The following is a 10362-nucleotide window of genomic DNA, read 5'->3' as shown; positions in this document are numbered from 1 at the left end:
GGTAAAGAAGGTAAGATCTTGTATCTCCCTGTTTATATACCACATCACTGTGGTATTGTCTCTGAATACCTTGACAGACCCTGGAGAGACAAGAGGATGAAAAGCCTGACGAGTCAGCATAAGAGCTGTCATCTCTCTGTCATTGATGCCCTCCTTCGGCTGAAGAGGTGCCTGTACCTTTAGGGAGCCAAAAACTGCTCCCCATCCCACATCTGAAGCATCTGTGAACAGTTCCAGAGGGGGATGAAATTGGAGCCCTGGATTTAGAGAGAACTGCTGAATCCACCAGTGAAGTTCCTTTTTGAGAAAAAGAAGAGGAGGAACTACAAATTCTAGAGGATATCCATGTTGAAGCCAAACTGTCTTCAGAAACCACTGAAACTTTCTCATGTGGATTTTGGCTGAAGGGAGCATAGGAATGGTGGACGCCATGAAATGTAGAGCTCTCAAAAACTCCCTGGCAGTAATGGAGTCCAGAGGAAGAAGAGTTTGAAAGGAGGAAATGAGAGTCAAGGACTTTAGAGGAGGCAGGGATGCCAGCATCTGAATCATGCAACCCAGAAAGACATGATCCTAAGGAGTCAAAGATGACTTTTTGAAATCTATTGTGAACTCCAGGCTCTGAAGAAGGGAAATGGCAAAATGATGATTTTTGCAAAAGCATCTCTGGAGATGATGCGTGAATCAGCTGGTCATCCAGGTAAGGAAATACTTGGATTTTCTGAAGCCTACAAAAAGCAATCACAGGAGCGAGGCATTTAATGAATACCACTGGGATAGTAGAAAGACCAAAGGGCAAAGCAGAGAACTGAAAATGCCAGGAGAAAACAGAGAAATGCAAAAACGTCCTGAAAATGGGATGGATTAGAATATGAAGATAAGCATCCTTGAGATCCAGAGACACCATATATGCCTGAGGGAGCAAAAGAGGAAAAAGTGAGTCTAATAGGACAGTATCCGAAAAGTGGGCCATATTCAGAAAAGTATTTAGATGAGGGATCTAGAATTAGTCTCCAAGTACCAACTTTTCTGGGCATTAGAAACATTCGGGAATAAACCCCCCTCCCCCTTTGGGACATAGGAACCTCTTGAATAGTACCAGAGTCAAAAGCTCTCAAAGAACCTTTGGGAAAAGACAAAGCTGCTCCCAAGGAGGCCAAGAAATGCCCATAAAAGAAATGAAAATGAAATACCCCTGACGAATGATGGACAGAACTCAAGAATCACGAGTTATCTGAAGCCAAACAGAAAGAAAAAGGCGAAGAGAAATAGGAATGTGGCTGGGAAGAGACAGACAGTCATACAGCACCTGATTTATCAAGAAAGGAAGACTTCTGAGTCCCTAAAGTCTGAGTAGCCTTAGCAGGAGGAGCCTGCTTGCCACTCTTCTTCCCCTTAGTAAGAGGGTGAGATTGCCTGTGAACAAAGGCTGTCTTATTGCGATAATTTATCTGACATTTAGGTACAGGAGTGACAAACACGTTTGAGTTCCTGTAAGGCCTTACCCTTATCCTGAAGTGACTTAAACCAGCAGTTCCTTCCTAAAACAAAAGTTTATTATCAAGAGGAGCATCCATCAACTTAGCCTTGATATAACTGGGTAAAGATTGAAGCCTAAATGAAGATTAGCTCCTTATCATTGAACCAAAAGCAGCAGCCCTAGAAGGGGCATCTGCTCATAACTACACTTGATAGAATGATGAACCACTTGAGAGAGGAGGTCCCCATCAAGGAAAGAGCAGAGGTTTTACCCTTAGAGTCTGGGAGATAAGAAAAAGCTGACAAGCTTGCGAAAGAAGAGCCAAAACATACCTGGACATATGGGTCAGATAGTTAATAGCCCTAACAGCCATAGTAGCTGAGGTATAAACCTTCTTACCTAGCCTTTCCATGGTTCTGTTGTCTTTATCAGAAGGCAGTAACCTGGGTGAAGGAAGCAATTGAGAAGGCTTGTCAGAGACTACAGACACCACCGAGGGGTCAGCAGCAGGACATTTGTACAAAAAGTTACAGTTCTCAGGCACCCTCTAGAACCTTTCAGGCTTCTTAGGAGCAGGGGGGCAGAGAATCAAGAGCTTTACAGGCACTGGAAAAAGCATCCAACAATGCAACCAAAATATAAGGAACAGCAGAAGGTTTCAGAGATTCCATCTGCAGCAATTAACAGTACCTCATATAGATGTCAGATACCAGAGCACAACCCCATTTAAAAATTCCATCATCCTGCTGATTGTGTCCCCAAATGAAATTTCCTCAAAAAGAGTAATCAGGACTAACGGATTCCTCTCTTCCTCTGACCCACAGTCTAAAGAAGGAATCTGGGAAGAGTAAGCAAGGGATTCCTTGTCAGAATCAGGCTCCTTCTCAAAGGAATCCTGTTCCATGAGCCTTTTAAAGGAAGTAGAGGACCAAGGAGCACAGGAATAACCCCCCCCCCCCCGAGGAAATTTTAATGCCATTAAAGCATTAAACAAACCTTGTGTAAAGGCCTGCCTTTCACTCTGTGGATCCCTAGGATCAGGAGAAACACATTTATTTATTTATTTTTTTTTCTTGAAAGGAACGTCCGCCCTATAAAGCATAGAAGGTTCTGGCTCAGGATGGCATTCAATAACTGCAGTAAGAACTTCTTCCTTAGCTAAAATCTGTGGAACAACCCTTGGTCCCCTCAGAAATAATCAACCATGGTTTGCCCTGAAGGTCCATAACTGATACCTGCAAAGCCTCATCAGATGTGCTGCCAGCCAGATCCTTGCTTGCCCCCAATCTGGTTGTGGCTGAGGATTCAGACAACAAAGCCGGGTGAGCCTCTGATTTCTCACTGACCTTGGGAGAAATGCCTGGTGAGAGCAGAAGATTCTGGTCTAGACTTATTAACCTTCTTCCCTAACAGCTGACCCTTGGGTGGGAAGTTCCTGCTATTGTATCTTTAGTGAGCAGCTTAAGGCACTAGTTCTCAAGATACCAAGAAAGGGCAGAAAGCCCATTATGAGGGGTTTGTGGAACGAAAGCCTGTCAAATCGAACAGGTCATATGGTAGTGAGAAGCTCCTAGGCAAAAAAAAAAAAAAACGACACATCATGGCGGTCTTTAGGGGGAATCTGTCACCCGCACTGACATTTACTCTTCCTGGATGACATTAACCCCCCAAACCAACAAAAAAGTAAGAAAAAACAAAACCCCAATGGGGTACTTCCTTGCAATGGCTTGGTACCAGCAAGAAGATGCAGGCATTCAACTGGCAAACAAAAACTGCATTCAAACTGGCAGAAATGATGTAGGCATTCAGACCAACAATCTGGAGATGCAATCGGACTGGCAGCAAAGAAGTTCGGAGGATGGTATATCCTGATGTCACCTTTATGCCCTATGCTACGTGAAGAGCATATGTATGATGTACAGTGTACCTTAAAGCAACAGAAGGCTTTGATATACTGGCTAATGTCAGGCTTTCATGGCAGGGAATCCCATATGTTAAGAATACTGCAACAGTGAATATAAGGACATCTATAGAACTTCCTCTTCTGCCATCCTCAACCTGACAATTTCCTCTTGCTCTTATCTGCATTTGAGGGCAAATGTGCCTACTGTTGTTGCATTTCTCATTATGTGCCAGACTACGGGAGAATGCCTAGCTCCCACATTACTCAATTTAATACTTAACCACTGAGCAAACATAAGCAAGGCAAGAAAAAATACAACGTAAAAGAATATACAACTATATACCTGCACTATTTACAGACGATTCCATTCACTGCAGCAAGATTTGGAATAAGTACTCACTGTAAAGTACCCTTAACAAATCGAGTGTTTTGGTGAACATATCTCTGTTACATCCAATATTTAGGGCCATCATCAGGGTATAACTAGTGAGAACAATCCCAAGCACAAAAAAATTAAACCTCCCTGAAGACTGGTACAAGAGAATCATTAAAATGTAAAACTTCAAAAGGCTGAATCCAATAACACTGAGGTACCAAAGGAGTGATGCATTGCAGAATCCAAGCTGAATCAATAATAATTGGTAAAATTACTGACAGCCAAGTAACCAATCACAAATGTCCAAGAGAGTGAATTTTGTTGCAGGCCACATCCCTAGTGGAGTGGTGTTTGACAGCAGCATTTTCTAATGGATGGTTAACACCCTAATGGCTAAAGATAATGCAGATATAGAAATCCACTCGGGGAAAATGTTATGCTTTTGACTGCTGCAATCTCCTTCCTTTCATCCTTGGGCTAAAACAATTGACTTCCTGCCCACTTTTAAAGTAAAATCTCATCCTGCAGTGCAGATACAGAGTTTGAAGGGCTATGTTCTTCTCTTGTTTCTGACCTCTGAAAGAAAACATAGCTGAATGACTTAAGGACAATCCTGACATCACCTTTGAAAAAAAAAAAAGTGGGTTCGTCCCAAGAGGTTCCTGATCCTTGTGAAAGCTAAAAAGATTACAAGCTCAGAGATCCAGTGAGCAAAAATATTGTATACCAAAATACAACTTTCAAGAGATGAAATTCAGATCTGCTGAATGAGCAGAATCAAACTGGGAACAGATAAGCCTACTAGTCATGAAGCTGAGTGACGTCACATGGAAAATAAAAGCTCTTCAAAGATAGGCAGACATGCAGACCCCCTTTGAAGAGTTGCTTAACAATCCATTGCTGTTTCACGGCCTTGCTATTGACATCTCAGCTACCACAAGATGAGAAGAATGAAACGCTCTTCTTTTTGGATTTAATGGTGAGATACCGAATAAGACGGAGTGCATAAAGAATCTTCTCAGTCACTGGACAGAGGTACTTCCACCATGGACTGCCCCTTGTGTTGCTTAACTGAGCAAAACAGAGGAGGGCTGTAATATCAAGCATGTCAAAGGAGTCTGTTTCCATTTTTTCTTACTCCTGGAAGACCATCCTGACATGATTTCTGGAATCTTCCACTCCAGCAAAGGACTTCAGCAACAATTCATAGAGTTAATCAGTACATTTCAGTTCTCCCTTGATGTGAACTGCTTTAATGCTGATTCCATATCTTTGACCCACTGGTAGACACACTGCCTGTATACAAATGGAGGTATAAACACACACAACCTTGCCTGGACACTAAAAAGCTCTGTAATTTCAGTTATGTATAGCCCCATCTCTAGGGTGGCCCCCTTCTTTGAACCATAGCAAAGCAAAGGTAGGTTCCCCACAAAATTAGTAATGTAACTAGCAATTAGTTCTACTACAGAAAAGGAACACCTGCACCGAAGTCTAGTGCAAAAAGTCCAAAACCTGGAAGTGTGTGACCCCAGCGAAAGGGATGACTCAGCAGTCACAAAATATTCAGTCCACTGCAGTACTCACCTCCACAGGTATATAAATATTACTGAAGAATGTGGCCATAATTAAGCACAGAAGACAAAAGGATCTTTGCCTGAATATCCATCACTCAAGACACAGGAGACAAGACCTCTTAGCCCTTATCCACGAACAGTAATGACAAGGGGTATTCAGTGCTTTCCCAGTAAAAGTAATGTCAGACCTTTCATTCAGGTTCAAGTCTCATTCAGTTCATGGAGAAATCAGCTTCTACCCAACTGCACACACACCAAAACAAAGGACATTACCAGGTAGTCTCAAAGGGGCCACTAGAAGCCAGGCACAAAAGGGAAGTCATGGATGTCCTTTTCCCGTATATCTACCACACTAACAAGTACCTTGGTAAACCCTCTGTATAGCAGAGATCAAACAGCACCAGGTTGTATTCAAAGTGGTGTCAACTTGAAATGAACTGGAAAAAGCATCCATTACATTCACAGACATTATCCAGGTACCCTGCTGTAGAAGGGACAGAATCACCAGGACAGCTCAATAAAGTTACTAAAGTCAAGGAGACGAGTCTTCCACCCATTTGGAACTAAAAAGGGGGGGGATTAAAATCCTTTGCCCTCATTCCAAAGAAGGTAAAGTTTCTATGGCCCCATTAAAAAATATTGGCGGAGCCTGTGAAGAGTTCCGAAGATAAAGCTTGGTTCCATTCTTAGGAAGCTTTTAGGAGATCTAAGATGTAATTTTCCCTTACCACATCAGGGACCCATTTATGTCTTCTGATGGGACTTTAGGCTGAGGCTAACTCAGAGAGCTACTTCCCATAAACAGTCCTTGGCAGTAGTCAGGAGTGCAAATACTATGCCACTGGAGTCACCTTCCTAGGTGGCTTAGTTGGGACAAAGGGAGAGCAAAATGCTGCTCAATAGTTACAGGTGCCTTTTTTTTGGAATACAGATTTTTCATAGGATCATAGGAAATAGAGAGCAATTGTGTCACAAGACCATTTATGCATTGCCAGCACTCACCCTCATGCTGTACCCCACCCCTTCTCAAAAATGGCAAAGCAGATCAGTTCTGGAATAAAATTTATGGGTATCCATTCCATCATCCAGGCTTCATCTGAAGGATGTGAGGATAACACTTGAAGGGAAAGTCTGTTCTAGAGATAGGGTAAGGTGCTGTGAGGTGGTAATGGGTAACATTTCCACCTCACAGCAAGAGGTTCTCTTGTTAGTTCTCCACTGGGGTGCCTTTTGTGCAGAGTCTGTAGGTGCTCCCTGTGTTTGTGTGTTTTCCGGGGTAGGTCAGTTCCTCCCATATTCCAAAGACATGCAGTAGGTGGACTGGGGACATGAAATTCTCGGCAGGTGTGAGTGCCAATGTTCAGTATGGAAAAAAGACCTGGTGACCTACTTCCATTTACCCCTTTGCACTGTAAACTCAGTAGACATTGGTGGCTGCCTGCAGGGTCATTCTGAGTCAGCTGTGTCTAGAAAGAGTGAGGAGTTAGGTAATAAAGCTCTCTCCAACATGTTTTATGCGGCACTGGAGATTTACGTTCCTAGTTCTGGTAGGCATGAATCTATCTGACTTGTGAAGATATTGGAAATCAAGAACGATAGAGGTCCTTATGATGTGGAATGCAAGGCACAGATCATTTTGCAAGAAGCCAAGGAGTAGCACTTCAAGACTTTAGTAGCACCTCAAGGACTTTAGGCTAACAATCTTCTGTATAAGGAACCTCTGGATCATTTCCATATAAATTCATATGTACATCCTGAAAAGGGTATTGCACATAATTGGTTTAATTAGGACTGCATACAGAAGGATAACTTCTTTTGAGATGGATGATGTAACCTTAGATATTACTTCTGCTAAACAGGATTTCCTGACTACTGCTGCTATATAGTGGCTGAAGGAGAGGGAATTAACTCAGGTTTCAATATCCCACATTACATTATCATTTTAAGAGTGTAATTTTGGCTATACTGTATACGGAGGGAGAGAGTTATGTACAAAATGGTACACTTGATGCACTTTTCACATTTAATGTTAGCTCTTCTCCTCTATATCAGTTGCTTAATAGGAATATTTTTCCTGCAATGAATGGATATCAGAGGGAGCTTTGACAATAATGCTCATTTTATCAGTCATCTGCAAATTTAGTTAACCAAAGATCTTGATTGAAGATGATGCCGAAAGGGAGGCATCCAATTATTGAGCCCTGATATGCACCACTTGCTTCCTTCATACTTTCTGAGAAGGTACCTGCCACTTTAACTATGTGGCAGTTATCTTTCAGCCAGTTGGCTATCCACCTCACCACATATGGATCTGCTTTTAAAGCACTTGATGCTAGCTTGTGGTTTAGCTTTGACTGCTTTGAAGAAAAAAAAAAACAAAATAAACAGTGCATCATTCTTGAAGAAAATATTGAGTAATCTTCCTTTGATTAAGCCAAACTGATGTGTTCCTAACTTGATAAGTTTGAAACAGTTTAAGAGGTTAGTTAGAATGTATTGCATAGCTTTAGAAATCAGCTCTACTGTTTCCTGGGTCTTTGGCAGTGCTGTCCTAGAGTAGGTATACTACCACTGCAGTTCACCATACTTCACTGATAAATTCTGTGGTAAAATCAGGTTAAACAGTTTTAGGAAGGTATCCACAAAGGCATTTTTGGCACAATTGCACATCCAGGTTACATACCAGACCCTATGGAAGTAGCTTTTTTTGTTTGAGACAGCACCTTCAACGCGTTCCTCTGTGATATTAGGAGGAATAAGGAATTTGTGGATTTAAGACACTTGATTCGGGGGTAAAGCTTATACTAGTCTTCTAATAAACGTATGTCTACGGAGTGTGAATGGGTGGTGCCCAAGTTCAGAGCATTGCAGGCTGTTATTTTTAGTGTTCTAGTGCAACTAAAGAAGGGCTTAACATTATTATTAGCATCAGAAGCTAATTTAAGTTTGCGATTTCTCTTAACCCAGATTGTAGCTTTTAGTTCTTCACTCATCTTTGTGATGTAATCCTTAATGAGGAATTTTAGCTCTATTGTAGGATTTAAGAAGTTTTCTCTTGTTTTAGAATTTAATTTGGGGGAATCACCATGATGGTTTGTTTTTAAGCTCCCCATTATATTCGGCTCTAATAGGGACATCCAGGTATAGTCACTTATCTATGTGATAATAGAAATCCTTGGTATAAATAGCAGCTGTGTCAGTGTTTGATCTGGTGATGTTACAACTGAATTTAGATAGCCCATTACAGATTTTCAGGAGGTTTACTAATCTTGAATTTCAGGATTAACTGCAGAGGTTTTAGAGATTTTGAAAGGGAAGATATGTTTATGGTTAGGCAATCAGGGAAGGAGAACATTGTGGGTTGGTACATGTAGTGGCTATACTGGTTAGGACTAGGTCAGGAATATTATGTCCTTCTAGAGGGACTGTTAAAAAAATAATTAACTGTTCCAGTGAATGTTAAATGCAAGAATCTCTAGGTATACTCAACTTTGGAGGCATAGGTGCTTCAGTTTGAGAGGTAGTTGAAATCTCCTATTCTATTATAAAGACTTTTTTGCAGCAGGTAGTTCCTCAACCATATTTTGAAATCTTGTGTGGTCAGCAAGGAACAAGGAGGGTGTCCTGCAACTGACTACATGTTGAGTTTGTCTTGCTCAGTATAAGTTGGGAGGTCAAGGATTTTACTTTGTGGGTCTCTGAGAATTTGTCTAGTGGTCATGTGGTCTTACTAGGAGGCCCCATAAGTGTTTTCTTCCATAGCTGGTGCAGGAGCTCTTTTTACAAGTTAGCACATTAAATGAATCTACAAGGATATGTAATTACTGCCGTTGAACTTGGTTTTCTAGAACAAATGGGAGCATAGGCACAACTAACTACAGTGGAGAGTTAGAAAACCTGCATCGTTAAGAAGCTGTCCTATCTCAATGATCAATGAGACCCACTCAGCTACTACTGCCTATTAGTGTTTTTCTTTTTTTGCTCTTGTTCACGGCCAGAACCAATGTACAGTAGCAGTTACCACTGAAAGGAAAAGGCTACCTTATTTGTAAATGGTCTGATTCATGGTGAGTCTCCATTTATCATCCTCACAGTATCTTCAGTGCTGTAGAATAATGCATCAATTCACCAAGCTGCTAGCAAAAATATAAAATGCTACAGAACCTTATTAATTAGCACATGCACTGCAGTGTTTAGGCTGAATGGGATTAATGGTATACAATATATACTAACCTGGTTATACAATATATACTAACCTGGTTATGAATTCAGGCCATTACAACAGAAACCAAATCACCCCTTTCAGCTTCATATGAAATCCAGGAGTGGAGGGAAAAACAGTCCTGTGACAACTTTTGAGATTTAATAAAAAGGTAGTAAAATAAAGCACCAAACCCTCCTGGAAGGTAAACTATTAGCTCCGACACCCCAAATTGTTGGATTGTGCTGCTCTTACCTTCTCCAAAATGTAAAATGTTACAGACAACAAAAGCAAGGATACCACTGAAAGGGGCTTTCTTCTAAAAAGCAAGAGTGTTCTTAAATGGAAGGGTACCATTTCTCAGAAAAAATGCCCTCCAAGCATAAAAGTAGGTCACCCTTCGAAGATCCTTACTCTAGCAGGCAGTCGGTGATAAAGAGAAGCACAAGAGACAAAACTAAGAAACTGCTTCAGATAAGTCTGCATCCTAACTAGTGGTGCTGAAAATGAATCTGAAAAAATGCAGGTTCCATTGTCTACATATACTTTGTATCACGTAGCCCAATGTATAACATTAGCAACCTACCCACTACTGTGTCAACATACAAAGGTGGTAACTACAAAGAATTATGAACTGCATTGTAGATAATGATTCCGCACAATTAAAAAACACACACCCTAAATATGCATTTTTAAAATAAAGTTGTAGTAGTGCAATATAAATTTTACAGCAATGTTGTATGTAAACATTTTAACAGTTTGTTTAAACTGGGTCTAGTTTGTATTTTAAAGGTATTAAGCTAAGAAAGGTTACAAAGCAGTGCA

This window comes from Protopterus annectens, chromosome 8.part1, assembly GCF_019279795.1.
Source record: "Protopterus annectens isolate FY-2018-M chromosome 8.part1, PAN1.0, whole genome shotgun sequence".
Lineage (NCBI taxonomy): Eukaryota > Metazoa > Chordata > Ceratodontiformes > Protopteridae > Protopterus > Protopterus annectens.
This window is presented reverse-complemented; position numbering follows the sequence as displayed.